The sequence below is a fragment of the Myotis brandtii genome, unplaced genomic scaffold (assembly GCF_000412655.1).
Source record: "Myotis brandtii unplaced genomic scaffold, ASM41265v1 scaffold127, whole genome shotgun sequence".
NCBI lineage: Eukaryota > Metazoa > Chordata > Mammalia > Chiroptera > Vespertilionidae > Myotis > Myotis brandtii.
The window spans coordinates 1,452,823-1,467,885 of NW_005354464.1; the positions used below are offsets into that span (position 1 = coordinate 1,452,823).

General features: G+C 40.8%; 1 long non-coding RNA gene and 1 pseudogene across 1 annotated transcript in view; one reads left to right on the plus strand and one right to left on the minus strand.

The window, feature by feature from the left end:
* Window positions 1-15,063, plus strand: part of LOC106724958 — a 98,277-nt gene that overhangs the window by 39,417 nt on the left and 43,797 nt on the right. The gene's annotated exons all lie outside the window — the stretch shown is intronic.
* On the minus strand, window positions 3,335-4,041 carry LOC102249977 (annotated as a pseudogene).

Sequence of the window (15,063 nt, forward strand, 5' to 3'; positions counted from 1 at the left end):
CTTAAAAATTAGCCTGCTATATTTGGTCAAACATTTAATTAATTTACCCCTAATGCCTTGGCAGGGCCAGACCAAATGATTTCTGGGGCCTTATGCAGCCTTCAAGCAGGATGTTCCCCACCCATGCCCTAAGGCTGTGGTGGGCAAACTGCAGCTCACCAGCCACATGCGGCTCTTTGGCCCCTTGAGTGTGGCTCTTCCTAAGCCTTAGGAGTACCCTAATTAAGTTAATAACAATGTACCTACCTATATAGTTTAAGTTTAAAAAATTTGGCTCTCAAAAGAAATTTCAATCGTTGTACTGTTGATATTTGGCTCTGTTGACTAATGAGTTTGCCGACCACTGACCCAGATCGCTGTGTAACTTAGACAAGTTATTTAACCTGTCTGTGGCCTGCGTTGGCTCCTGGGGTTGTGAAAATTAAATGAGCAATTACCAAAGAAGGTACTTTATAAGTTTGCTATTATAATTGAAGATATTCCCGTCTTGTGTTTAAGTTCCTTAAGAAGGGTCTGAGTTTTCTGACACTGAAAGGGAATATTATCATCAATTTACTTTTCAAGAAGGCTATTGTTATAATTCTGTTAGAGGTGTGTACCATATAAAACATATAATCTGCTAACAGTATCTTTGAAGTATTTGTGATGATGTGACCTAGCTGATAAAACTAGCCTATCTAGCAGTAAACACATGACTGAAAACAAAGCTAAGACAATGACCAAAGAAGGTGCTTTATAAGGTTGCTATTATAATTGAAAGTACTCCCGTCTTGTGTTTAAGTTCCTTAAGAAAGGTCTGAGTTTTCTGACACTGAAAGGGAATATTACCATCAATTTACTTTTCAAGAAGGTGATTGTTATAATTCTGTCAGAGGTGTGTACCATATAAAACATATAATCTGCTAACAAATCCTCGTCACATCTATAGAAATTCTATCCTTCCTGTAGGTTCCTTCTCCCATCCAGGTTCTTACTGGAAGCATTTTTCTTGATATCCATCTCCTGCCACTCCCAATTCCCACTAGATATGCCTCCCTGGCATTTGAATTCTCATGACAGCCTCTTGTGTCTTTAGATGGTTTCTTGTGGATTCTCTCTAATGTGCTATTTATTTCTGTCATTATCTCTTCTCCTCTTAGACTCTAATTTCCACGAGGATGAGGATCAGGTACCATTCAGATATCACAGTGGTAGGAACATAGCTTTGGGGTGCACAGACCTGGTTTGTACCTCAGCGCCATTTGCCAAGACAAGCCTCATAACCTATCTGAGCTCTAGTTTTCTCAGCTTTAAAAGTAGGTGCCAGTAATACCCAACTTGCAGAGTTTCTGGGAAGGAATGTCTATAAAATACCTCACAGAGCATCCAGCCCGTGTAAGGGCTCATGCCAGTGAAATTGAATAGGTTAGAACTGACTATGTAATCTCATCATCACAGCACCATTTATTCTAGTGTAGGAACAACTAGATCCTAGCCCAGCCTTCCTATTTGTGTGAACATTTTCATATTTTCTCTCTATGATGTTGTCAGTGTTAAGTCTTATCTGAATATTCCATGTTCAGGCCTCTTAAAATTACAGTACATTTGTTGGTGTAGTTTAAAGTACTAATAAAAAATTAAGATAATATGTTCTTTTTAAAAAAGCATGTGGTTTCTAGTTAACACTGGGTGTGAATCCAAACTGCCACTGCTCTCTAGCAATTGCCCTACCCTCTCCAAACTATGACCAACTCAGAAGTTGTATTTGGGATGTCTTTCACTTTCTTCTTTATTGGTCTGTATGTTTTGGATTTTTTAAAATAAAGAGGATGTATTTCTAGAGCCCAGAAACAATGAGAATATTATCATAGGTGACAGCAATAACTTTCAACACACAAACATCCACTTTTGTAATTTGGATTTATAAATTTTGCTTGATTGTTCAGTGCCTTATGCATGTAAATATCTCATACATTTCAGTAATTGCTAAGGAGCAGGGTATTTCTTTTTGAATTATTATCAACTAATTTTTAAAATAACTAAATAAGTCAATAAACTACATCACCAGTCAGTTTAACCTTTAGGGGGACTAATTTTTCTAGTAACGAGAAATTAAATGTTGTCCATGTAACCAAAGTTGACTCAAAGCCTGGACACAGAACAAAAGTTGGATCCAAATTGCATCTAAACTTAGAGCAGTCAGAGCCAAAGTCATGGCTATAGTCAGTATGTTATTTTGTTAATGTGGGTAAAGAGGGCTTTTAAAAGAAAAATAGAAAATGGGGCAAACCTTGTTTTAATCAGGGAGTATAAGGAAAGAAAATTAAATGCCTATGTTACAACTTATTCTTTCAGACTACCAATAACATTTTCCCCTTAGCCTCAAGAGACAAGCATAAAACAATGGCGCAGTGCTTTAGAATAGGAACTAAAGTTGTGTACTGTGCATGGATTTAGTCCTATATAAGAGGAAGGCAGCATTTAAAGCTGCTGTTGCCTCCTGGGGAAAAAAAGAAAAAAACACTGGGATTCTGAGTCAAATATGTATGCATTTTCTGTTTTTCTGTCTTGTGGGTCTTTACTGCTAAAAATATTTTTATGAAATCAATCTGGGCATCTTTAAGCTTAATGTGTTCTTGTTTGCTCATTTGTAAATCTTAAGTCATGATATAATTATGAAACATCTTGAGTTATTAAAAGTAGAGAAATTTCACTTTGTTTGTGAACTGAACAGCAGACCAGGCAATGTCTTCAGAAACAAAGATTTTCTTTTTTGATGGGAAAAAAAAAGTTCTTTTTCATTATAAGTTAAAATGAGGGATGATACCAGGACAAAAAGACAGAAATTGTCAGCTTGAAAGCTGTAATGTTGATGCTGTCTACATAGCTATAAATGAAATAGAGATTGGTTTCTTTTTCTTGACTTGTTTGACCAATGTACAGCATCTTATTGGGCGATCAAACCTTGAAAAGTCACCTTGAGGTGTAAGTTACCAATCTGCAGCATATCAATGACCAATTTAACAGCAACAAAGTGATACTTCATTTTACTCCATGCAGCATAAACATGGATTGAGACACACTCCATGAAATAAATGGTTACAAGCATGGGCTACCCTGAAGTCAGACTACCCTGAATGTGAGCCTTGGGCCTACCACTTTCTAACTATGTGATGTTGAGCAACTTAACCTCATGAAGTCTGTTTCCTCATCTGTAACATGGGGATTATAACATTTCATCAGAGTTAAGACGCACATTCTTTCACATTTTATCATCTCTAATATCAGGATGCATCTTATAAATTATGGTATGTTTTGGTTTTATTAGCAACATTTTTTTCTTTCCTTTTTTTAAAAATTGGAATAATTGATTCTAACAAAAGTACAAAGTATGGAAAAATTAGTGTGTTTGAATGATTTCAGAGAGCAGAGAAAGGTTCACACTAGCAGGTTGAGTGTTTAGCACCTTCGAACAGAGATATTCAGAGTGCGGACACGTGGCAGTCCAGGCTCCGACTACCCAAGAACGATCTGTGTGACTGAGGGTGTGCTGATCACAGAACAGTGCAGTCATTTGGGTTTTTCTCTACATGTTGAAAGTGCCACAGAAAACAGAGTGGGAAAGCTGTTCACTGAATTCATGGCTGGTGGTTAGAAAAATGGGAGAGAAATGTTGAAACAGAGGAGAAAGAGCCCGGGTGAATGAGGAGGTCAGTCAGATGGACAGTCCGAAAGCGCTGACGATGCAGTACATGGTCTTGTTCTCCCATCACACGGTGCAGCTCCCGTCAGTAGAGCTGTCCCAGAGGCAAGACCTCGCCGTGTGTTCTGCGTAATTATACAGGTCACAATGTATTTGAATGGTTTTCCCAGCTTGGTGAGTTGGCTTAAAGTTTGTTCTACTACCTTTGTGATCCACTGATTGACTTTGCTGTGCTGGTAGGCGTTGCCACCGATGGCACTTTCTATAGCCTCTTTCACAATGTTGCTCACTTTGTCAACAACAAAAGTAGGCTCTTCCACACTCTGGTAGTCTTCCATCTTCTCCGGTGTGTCGCCTCTGCGGCCCTGATTTTTTTTTTCTTTCTTACTGGTACATAAATTAATTGTGTAATTTATAAACTCTAGCATTTGCTATTCAATTAAATAACTAATATACACTTCTAGAGTTGTTTTGAGGTAAAAAATAAAATAATCGTATAAAACCTTATGCCCAAAGACTCTCAGTAAACAATACTCATGAATGTTGTACAGTATGATTTCTGTAAATGCTGGCATTTTCCAGTCTTTTTGGTCATAATTTTTTTTCCAAAACTAGAAGTTAATTTCTTTGCTAAAATCCTTGTTGTTGGAACAGTCTGCCTACCAAATTGTTCATCAGATTTCCTCTAATATCTTTGACAGCAAGATATTGACCCTAAGGCAGGGGTGGGGAACCTTTTTTCTGCCAAGGGCCATTTGTATATTTATAACATCATTCTTGGGCCATACAAAATTATTAGCTTAAAAATTAGCCTGCTATATTTGGTCAAACATTTAATTAATTTACCCCTAATGCCTTGGCAGGGCCAGACCAAATGATTTCTGGGGCCTTATGCAGCCTTCAAGCAGGATGTTCCCCACCCATGCCCTAAGGCTGTGGTGGGCAAACTGCAGCTCACCAGCCACATGCGGCTCTTTGGCCCCTTGAGTGTGGCTCTTCCTAAGCCTTAGGAGTACCCTAATTAAGTTAATAACAATGTACCTACCTATATAGTTTAAGTTTAAAAAATTTGGCTCTCAAAAGAAATTTCAATCATTGTACTGTTGATATTTGGCTCTGTTGACTAATGAGTTTGCCGACCACTGGACTAGTCCATTCAGCAGCAATCCTCGTAAGATTATAAAAGTAAGAGTAGACAATCTTTGTTTACTTTTTCTCCCCATTAGCTGGAGAAATAAAAGGCTTAAATCCAGGAATAGGGGAGGCTGCGTATTTTAAATCCTTTAAGTTCATATTTTAAACCTCCCAGGAAAAGTGTATTCTGCCTATTTTTAGAGCTCCGTAAGTGACCAATGTTCTAAGAGAGGACTCTTACATATTGCCAGCTACTTCTAGGTTTTAAAAAATGCAGTATTGGCCCTTTTTGGCGACTGAGCATAGCCTAATAAAACTATTGCTTTGCAGAGAAAGCTGTATTTTGCACCTGGAAAGTCAAGTAAACTCACCTGGGCAAAAATTGAAAATGTCCCCTGAGTTTCTTGTCACAGCTGAGTGTATGGGCTCAGAGGTGTGTACCATATAAAACATATAATCTGCTAACAGTATCTTTGAAGTATTTGTGATGATGTGACCTAGCTGATAAAACTAGCCTATCTAGCAGTAAACACATGACTGAAAACAAAGCTAAGTCTGAGGTTGCTTCCAACAGCCTTGGGAGTGCATGTATAATATTATCTTGTTATGACTTAAAATTCAGTATAATATAGGTCAGCCTATATCCCCAAGCAAGGGTCATATGACTATAAACTTTAGAATGTCCTCTCTTACATTTGTTCACATGGAACCCATGTTATTCTAATTATTTTAAGTTGTGAGCATAAGGACATGCTGTGAACATGACTATTGTGCCTAGAACAACTATGGCCTCCAAGCATGTATCTCCAAGTATTAGTGTGACTTTTAACTTATTGATCAACCCTTTCAAATGTAAAAAAAAATCAACTCTGATTACCAATAGTTCATCATTCTTTTTTGAGTGATAATTATGTGGCAATTGACTTGAATAATGGTAATCAGCATTATTTACTCATAACCAAAATACACTTTTTAGCTTTTCTCTTCTTCACTTTTCACCTCTATCTAATACCTGTCATCAAAGTCAATAGCAAGAGACTATAACACAATGTGTTGGAACGTTGGTGTCCCAACAACATGGCTCCAAAACCCGGTCTGTCACTCAGTTGATCCCCAAATCTCTACTAATATTTGTTCTTGCTCATGTCATAAATCTACTACAGGCCATTGGCCGTCCTTTACCCTGTAGCTGTGCCATCTAACATGTGCCTTCTGCAGTCACCCTGGTAGGGAAAGCAGAACCTGGAGGGACTCTTTCAGGAGCCAGTACTAGAACTGACTTACATCAACTCCTTCCAATTCCATTAGCTAAAGTGCAGCCACATGGCCCTAATTAAAGTACAAGAGACTGAAAATACCATCATCCTTCTTGCCCAGAAAGGAAATAGTGTGGCGAACACATAGCATCTTCTCTGCCACAGCCCCTAACTAGCTGTATAACTTTAAGCAAGTTACTTAACTTCTCAGAGCCTGTTTCCTCATTTGCAAAGTGGCAATAGTAATACCTATCTCACAGAGCTGCTGTATGGATAAATATGGAAAGGTATGTAAAGCACTTAACATATAATAAGAACATTATAAAATTGTCCTATTTTCTCACTAATAATCAATAGTTTTCTCCCTAAAACACACATATACACATAGGACCCAAGTCATACACACCTGAGTTCTCTAGTCCACACCAGTCTAGCTCTCTGTTGATCCTTCAGCTCCTGCCCAGCCTCTCAGGGATGCGGGACTCACAGCAGCTGAGACTCTTGGCCATGGGGCTACTCTATACTAATAAAAGGGTAATATGCAAATTAACTGTCACTCCGCGACAAAGATGGTGGTGCCCATAGCCACAAAGATGGCAGCACCGGCCGGAGCCATGGAGCCGGCCAGAGTGGGCAGGACACTTGGCTTCCTTCAGTCGGGACATTTGGTTTCCTTCGGGCGGGACACTTGGCTTCCCGCAAGCCCCGGCTGGCCACCGAGGGCCAGCCTCTGGGCGGCAGCCACGGAGCTGGCTGGAGCGGGTGGGAGGCAGCTCCAGCCCGGAGTGAAGGCGGAAGGCAGCAGCCAGAACGAAGGCCCGGGTCCCAGGTGCCGGAGGGAAGCCGGTGCCGGCAACCAGGGGAAGGAAGGCCTATTCTTGCGTGAATCTTCGTGCATCAGGCCTCTAGTATCAGTATAAGTACTGTACTCCAGGGGCTGAGATAAAGGGAAAGCAAAGCTAGGACAGGACATTGAGAAGGGGCTCTAGGTTCTCCAGGAGTCTCAGAGGGGAGGGTTTTGAGGAGCTTAATTAAAGGAGTGGAGGATAGAGGGAGAACTAGTTGTGTGGGCTTGTGCTTAAAGTGGACCCCAAATCCCAGGATCGCAGCTGCAAGAAAGGGGGAAAACGAACACATATGGAGTACTTACAAGGTAGCAGGCATCATCCTGGGGCTTTCAACAAGTGACCTCATTTAATTCTCACAAGAAACCTTGGGTAGGAACCCCAATTCCAGTTTTCAGTTTGGTTAAATAACGCACCTAAGCTTACATAGCTAATAAGCGACATAGTTGGGGTTGGATCTTCAAAGTCCCAATGTAGTGTTCTTTGTACTACACTACTTTCTTTTTCTTTTTTTTAAATATATATTCTATTGATTTTTTACAGAGAGGAAGGGAGAGGAATAGAGAGTTAGAAACATCAATGGGAAACACCAATCAGCTGCCTCCTGCACACTCCCCACTGGGGATGTGCCCGCAACCAAGGTACATGCCCTTGACCGAATCAAACCTGGGACCCTGCAGTCCTCAGGCCGACGCTCTATCCCAAACCAGTCAGGGCTACACTACTTTCCATCGGCCAGTGATGTTGAACTGTGCTGAGGACCAGATCTCAGAGAATAGACAGAGAAGGTCAGGGGAGCAATTCCTCCTAACCCCACTTCCCACATGACCAGAACAGCTTACTCAGCATCAGCCTATGATACAATGTATTTTCAGTAGATCCCAGACTCATGCAAATATACTTCTATTTGCTTGCTAATGCTGGAAATAGATTTCACTGAGAGAGGTGATGAGTGTATGAATGGCTTTCCATTAACATGTATGTGCAATAATTTCCTATTGGGGTACATGGTGGATAGAATGATTTTACTGAGTAGAGTAAGAATTTAGATAGAGGAAGCTTATCAAACCAAGGCCACAGCTTTTTTATTTCATAATCTTACAGCCTGTACAAAAAATGGTCTGAAAGAAGTTTGAGTCCTCTGTAACCATGCAGCCCTGGAATATGGTGGGAACTAGTCCACAGAACAATCTCATGAAATGAACCCTGAGTTATCACTCCATAATGTGCCCTCAGATTACCCAAATATACCCAGAAAAACTAAGGGATTGGGGGCTTGGCATTTTAGGAATAGCATTAAAACAGAACTACAGCCCTAGCCAGTTTGCTTGGTGGATAGAGCCTTACTAGTAGCCTGTGGACTGAAGGGTTTCAGGTTCAATTCCGATCAAGAGCATGTACCTCGGTTGCAGGCTTGGCCCCTGGCTGGGGTGCATGCAGGAAACAACCAATCGATAAGTCTCTCTCAGCATTGATGTTTCTGTCTCTCTCTCCCTTTCCCTTCCTCTCTAAAATCAATAAAAATATATTTTTAAGAAAAACAGAACTACAACTGCAGCAGAAGAACTGAAATGAATATAAGACTAGGTTTTCCTAATCTGTCAAAATACATTTCTTGGCATTGTGAGCAGCATAAATTCTGTAAATTCCAGTCTCTGCCTCTATCTCTAACACATGTGAGGGTTCTACCTACTGATTTGGACGAGTATGAGAAATAGTTCATGACCCAATATGCCTCTCATACTTTGAATGTATTTTGGGACTCTTTTGTCATTTCTATGATGTCTTCCTAACCGTTAATTTTGTCATCTTTTAATTAAGTTAAATTTACTTATTATTGTTGTTGACACTATTACAGATGTCCCCTATTTTCTCCTCCTTTTCCCACCTCCACACAGCCCCAGCCCCTCTCCCCTCCCCTGGCCACCGCACTGTCTGTATCCATGGGCTATGTATATATGTTCTTTGTCTAATCTCTTCACTTCCTTTTATCCAGTCTCCTCCCAATCCCCCACCACTCTGAGATCTGTCAGTCTGTTCCATGTACCCATGCCTCTGATTCTATTTTGTTCATCAGTTTATTTTGTTTATTAGATTCCATGTATTAGTGAGATCATATAGTATTTGTCTTTCTTTGCCTAGCTTATTTCACTTAGCATAATAATCTCCAGGTCCATCCATGCTGTCACAAAAGGTAAGAGTTACTTCTTTTTTATAACCTCAATAGTGGCCCGGTGCATGAAATTCATGCACATTAAAAGGGAATTAATTAGAGGAAATAGTTTAATATTGCTATGCCCTTTCTCTATAATAAAAGTGTCAGAGATTAAAGAAAATTAGTAAAATGTATATGAAAATCTTCCTCCTGTCAGAGTCTGGGGCTTCCCACAGGAACCAGAGTCAAGTCCCTGCAAGTCCACGACCCACGTGTGCCTTGAAATTGCATGAGACCCAGACCCGGCTGGCCCCACCCCCATCAAGCCCCGGCAGGTGGAGGGCACAGCCTCAGGTCCCCTGTCAAGCCCCGCTGGGTGGGGAACAAAGCCTCCTGCTGATCACATGTAATGACCATTTGCATATTAGCCTTTTATTTTAAAGATAGTATTCCATGGCTTTTTTACTCACTCATCTATTTATGGGCATTTGGACTATTTCCAGATTTTGGCTATTATAAATAATGCTGCTTATGAACACAGGGATGCATATATTGGTTCTGATTGGTGTTTTCAGGATTCTTAGGATATATTCCTAGAAGTGGAATCGCTGGGTCAAAAGGCAGTTCCATTTTTTTAATTTTTTGAGGAATCTCCATACTGTTTTTCATAGTGGCTGCACCAGTCTGCATTCCCACCAACAATGCGCTAGGGTTTCCTTTTCGCCACATCCTCACCAGCACTTGTTGTTTGTTGATTTATTGTCAGTAACCATTGTGGTAGGCATGAGGTGATAACTCATTGAAGTTTTTTAATTTGCATCTCTCTGATGATCAGTGACTTTGAGCATTTTTTCATCCATCTGTATGTCCTCTTTGGAGAAGTGTCTATTCAGGTTCTTTGCCCATTATTTAATTGGACTGTTTGTTTTCCTGGTGTTGAGGTGTATAAATTCTTCATATATTTTGGAAACTAACCGCTTATCAGATGTATCATTGGCAAATATGTTCTCCCATACAGTAGGCTTCCTTTTCATTTTGTTCATAGTTTCCTTTGCTATACAGAAGATTTTTTTATTTTGATGTAGTTCCATTTGTTTATTTTCCCCTTTGTTTCCCTTGCTCTCGGAGATGTATCGGCAAAATATTGCTACGTGAGATGTCTGAGATTTTACTGCCTATGTTTTCTTCATGGTACTACTTAGAACAGGGTTTTCATAATCCACATGTTACTCAGAGGCAATGCAGTGTAGTGGTTAGTGGTTAAGAGGCTGAGCTCTGGAGTAGCTTTATTTGAAGCCAGGCTTTATGATGTACAAGCTGTCTACCTTTGAGCAAGTTACTCTTGTGTGCCTCAGTTTCCTCATGTGCTACCTGCCCAGTGTGGCTCAGCAGTTGAGCATCAACCTATGAACCAGGAGGTTGCAGTTCGATTCCCTGTCAGGGCATATGTCTGGGTTGTGGACTCGATCCCCAGTAGGGGGTATGAGGAGGCAGCCGATCAATGAGTCTCTCTCATCATTGATGTTTCAATCTCTGGCTCTCCTTTTTCCCTTCTTCTCTGAAATCAGTAAAAATATTGGGGGAGGGGAGAGATAACCATTAAAAAAATATGCTAATATGATGATCAGTGACTTTGAGCATTTTTTCATCCATCTGTATGTCCTCTTTGGAGAAGTGTCTATTCAGGTTCTTTGCCCATTATTTAATTGGACTGTTTGTTTTCCTGGTGTTGAGGTGTATAAATTCTTCATATATTTTGGAAACTAACCGCTTATCAGATGTATCATTGGCAAATATGTTCTCCCATACAGTAGGCTTCCTTTTCATTTTGTTCATAGTTTCCTTTGCTATACAGAAGATTTTTTTATTTTGATGTAGTTCCATTTGTTTATTTTCCCCTTTGTTTCCCTTGCTCTCGGAGATGTATCGGCAAAATATTGCTACGTGAGATGTCTGAGATTTTACTGCCTATGTTTTCTTCATGGTACTACTTAGAACAGGGTTTTCATAATCCACATGTTACTCAGAGGCAATGCAGTGTAGTGGTTAGTGGTTAAGAGGCTGAGCTCTGGAGTAGCTTTATTTGAAGCCAGGCTTTATGATGTACAAGCTGTCTACCTTTGAGCAAGTTACTCTTGTGTGCCTCAGTTTCCTCATGTGCTACCTGCCCAGTGCACACCCCCCACTGGGGATGTGCCCGCAACAAGGTACATGCCCTTGACCGGAATCGAACCTGGGACCCTGCAGTCCTCAGGCCGATGCTCTATCCACTGAGCCAGACCAGTCAGGGCTACACTACTTTCCATTGGCCAGTGATGCTGAACTGTGCTGAGGACCAGATCTCAGAGAATAGACAGAGAAGGTCAGGGGAGCAATCCCTCCTAACCCCACTTCCCACATGACCAAAACAGTTTACTCAGCATCAGCCTATGATACAATGTATTTTCAGTAGATCCCAGACTCACACAAATATACTTCTATTTGCTTGCTAATGTTGGAAATAGATTTCACTGAGAGAGGAGATGAGTGTGTGAATGGCTTTCCATTAACATGTATGTGCAATAATTTCGGCTCTCCTTTTTCCCTTCTTCTCTGAAATCAGTAAAAATATTGGGGGAGGGGAGAGATAACCATTAAAAAAATATGCTAATATGCAATGCTTTCAACCATAAAGAATTATTAAAACAAATGCTACCTCATAAATTTGCTTCAAGCATTAAATAATTTAATATATATAAAGCACTTAGAAAAGTGGCCGGCACAAGGTAAGAGCCCAGTTCTTTTCTTTTTTTTAAATATATTTTTATTGATTTTTTTACAGAGAGGAAGAGAGAGGGATAGAGAGTTAGAAACATCGATCAGCTACCTCCAGCACACCCCCTACCGGGGATGTGCCTGCAACTAAGGTACATGCCCTTGGCCAGAATCAAACCTGGGACCTTTCAGTCCACAGGCCAACGCTCTATCCACTGAGCCAAACCGGTTAGGGCAAGAGCCCAGTTCTTTAGAAAGGACCTCAAGAATGAGGGAAAAGGCCCCAGGGACAGAATTGCCGATCTTCAACCACTGTCACCTTGAAGTAGGATAGGGAAGAGCTGTCACAGAGCAGCTGAAACTTGTCTCCTGAGTCCATATCTCAACAGTTGAGACACAAGCAGCAGTGCTTCTCAGTTTTAATGTGCCTGTGAGTCACCTGAGGAGCTTGTTAAATGCAGATTCTTATCCTTTAGGTCCAAGGTGCAGCTTGAGCTTCAGCCTTCCTAACAGGCTGCCCGGAGGTGCTGACCTCACTTTGAGGAACACGGGTCTAGAGCAGCGGTTCTCAACCTGTGGGTCGCGACCCCTTTGGGGGTCCAACGACCCTTTCACAGGGGTCGCCTAAGACCATCAGAAAAAACATATATAATTGCATATTGTTTTCGTGATTAATCACTATGCTTTAATTATGTTCAATTTGTAACAATGAAATTGGGGGTCACCACAACATGAGGAACTGTATTAAAGGGTCGCAGCATTAGGAAGGTTGAGAACCACTGGTCTAGAGAATGCTAAGTAGGCTCTTTCCCTGGGATGAGAGAACTCTCCAGGGTCTTTTCTTTTACCCGGCCTCTTCTGTCATTTTTGTCATGGGTCGTGGTCAAGAAGATGTTTAAAAATAAGGATTGCTTCAGAGGGAAAATACATAGATATTGTACTTTGAATTACATAAAATATTTTAAATCCTTAAGCATTTGATGGTGCCCCCCCCCTTAGAATTCAAAATTAGTTTCTCCTTTTTGCTCATTAATTAGAAACTATAGGATTGAGAATATTTTTAGGTAGGCAGAATGTCTCCTTCTGCTTTCCAACTAGGGATGAGATCAGCAAGATCAAGCATCCTCTTTCTTATTTTTTTATATGTATTTTTTGTTGTTGTTAATTCTCACTCGAGAATATTTTTTCCATTTTTTTGGTTGTTTTTTTTTAGAGAGAGTGAAAGGGAGGGAGCAAGGAGAGAGAGACATCGATGTGAGAGAGACACATCAATTGCTGCTGGCACACACCCGACTGGGGCTGGCGGTCGAACCTGCAACCTAGGTACATGTCCTTGACTGGGAATCGAACCTGCACCCTTAGGTCTGCAGGCCGATGCTAACCACTAAGCATGCCGGCCAGGGCACAAGCATCCTCTTTTCAAATGAGACCAGCCCTTTCATTTTAACCTCATGCATATTTCAAGGGAAATGCAAACCACATGTTTGTGTTCCACTGACATAAATCATTATTGGATATTTCACATAAAATGTTTTTTATTGTTAAGGAGCTTCCAACAGCCAGGCTGGGTTTTGCTAAGACTGAAGTTGGGCCTTAGCAAACAGCTAAACTGAATAGCCTTCAGATTGGAAAGTCTAAATCCAGTTGAATGATTTCACACATTCAGGCTAAACTAATTTTTAACCGTCTAGTCAATTTCCTCACTGTCTTCCACAGATACTTCCTCACAGAAACTCAGGCTATGTAGAGACTTGAACTGCGTGTGTGTTTTAAAAACATAATCACAAGCAAAATCAACCAAGATCAAACCAGAGCCTTACAGCAGGAGTGGGCAGACTTTCTCTGTAAAAAGCCATTAGAACGTCTGATAGGTTCTGTGGGTCAGATGGTGTGTCAGTTTGCCAGAGCAGCTGTAACTAAGTACCAGGCCCTGGGAGGCTTACACAACAGAAATATATTCTCTCACTGTTCCGGAGGCTGCAAGCCTGACACCAAGGTGTCAGCAGGGTTGGTTCCTTCTGAGGGCCTCAAGAATCTGTCCCATCCTTTCTCCTAGCTGTAGGTGGTTTCCTGGAAACTTTGGCATTTTTTGGCTGCCTCACCCTGATCCCTGCATCTTCACGCAGCGTTCTTTCTGTGTGCATGTCTGTGTCCAAATTTCCCCTCTATAAGGATGCAAATCATATTGGATTAGGTACTCAACCTACTCCAGTATGATTTCATCCTAACTTTACTAACTACATCAGCAAAGAACCTGTTTCCCCAAATAAGGCCACATTCTGAGTTATTGGGGTTAGGACTTCAACATATGAATTGGTGGGGGGGTGAGGGCAGGTGGACATGATTCAACCTATAAAATGCAATTTCTGAGCAACCAAAGGACTTGTATGCATGCATATTAGCATAACCAATGGACACAGACACTGGGGCAGTGGGGGCTTGCCCAGGGTGGGAATGGCTGGGGGAGGGGGTGTCAAGAGGGAAAAGGGAGACATATGTAAAACTTTAGACAATAAATAAATTTTAAAAAAAGATAACCCAGACCCTGGGGTCATAAAAAATAATGATAAAAAAATAAAATAAAAATACAATTTCTGTTCTAACTACTCAACTCAGCCCTTGGAGTGCGAAAGAAGTAATAGAAAATACATAAGCAAATGGGTGTGGCTGTGTTACAATAATGCTTTACTAGAAAGGTGCAGGTTTGTGGGCAATAATTTGCAGATCCCAATGTTAAGGTAACTCTGATCCCTTCTGAATATGAAAGAAAACAGGGAAAGATTTGGCACTTGGCAAAAAGGGAGAGAGAGAGAGAGAGAGAGAGAGAAAGAGAGAGAGAGAGAAAGAGAGAGAGAGAGAGAGGAGAAAAAACTTTGCCAGTTTGGCAATACCTTCTTTATATTTTGTATTCTAGTCACTATGTTTTACATTAAGCTTTAATATGTATTATGCTTACATTCAAATATAATCTGAGTTAATATACAGTTTCAATTAAGCAAGCTGCTATAAATTTTATAATGGTAACTCTAATTAGGGTGAGGGCAGGTGGACACGATTCAACCTATAAAATGCAAATTTCTGAGCAACCAAAGGACTTGTATGCATGCATATTAGCATAACCAATGGACACAGACACTGGGGCAGTGGGGGCTTGCCCAGGGTGGGAATGGCTGGGGGAGGGGGTGTCGAGCGGGAAAAAGTAGACATATGTAAAACTTTAGACAATAAATAAATTTT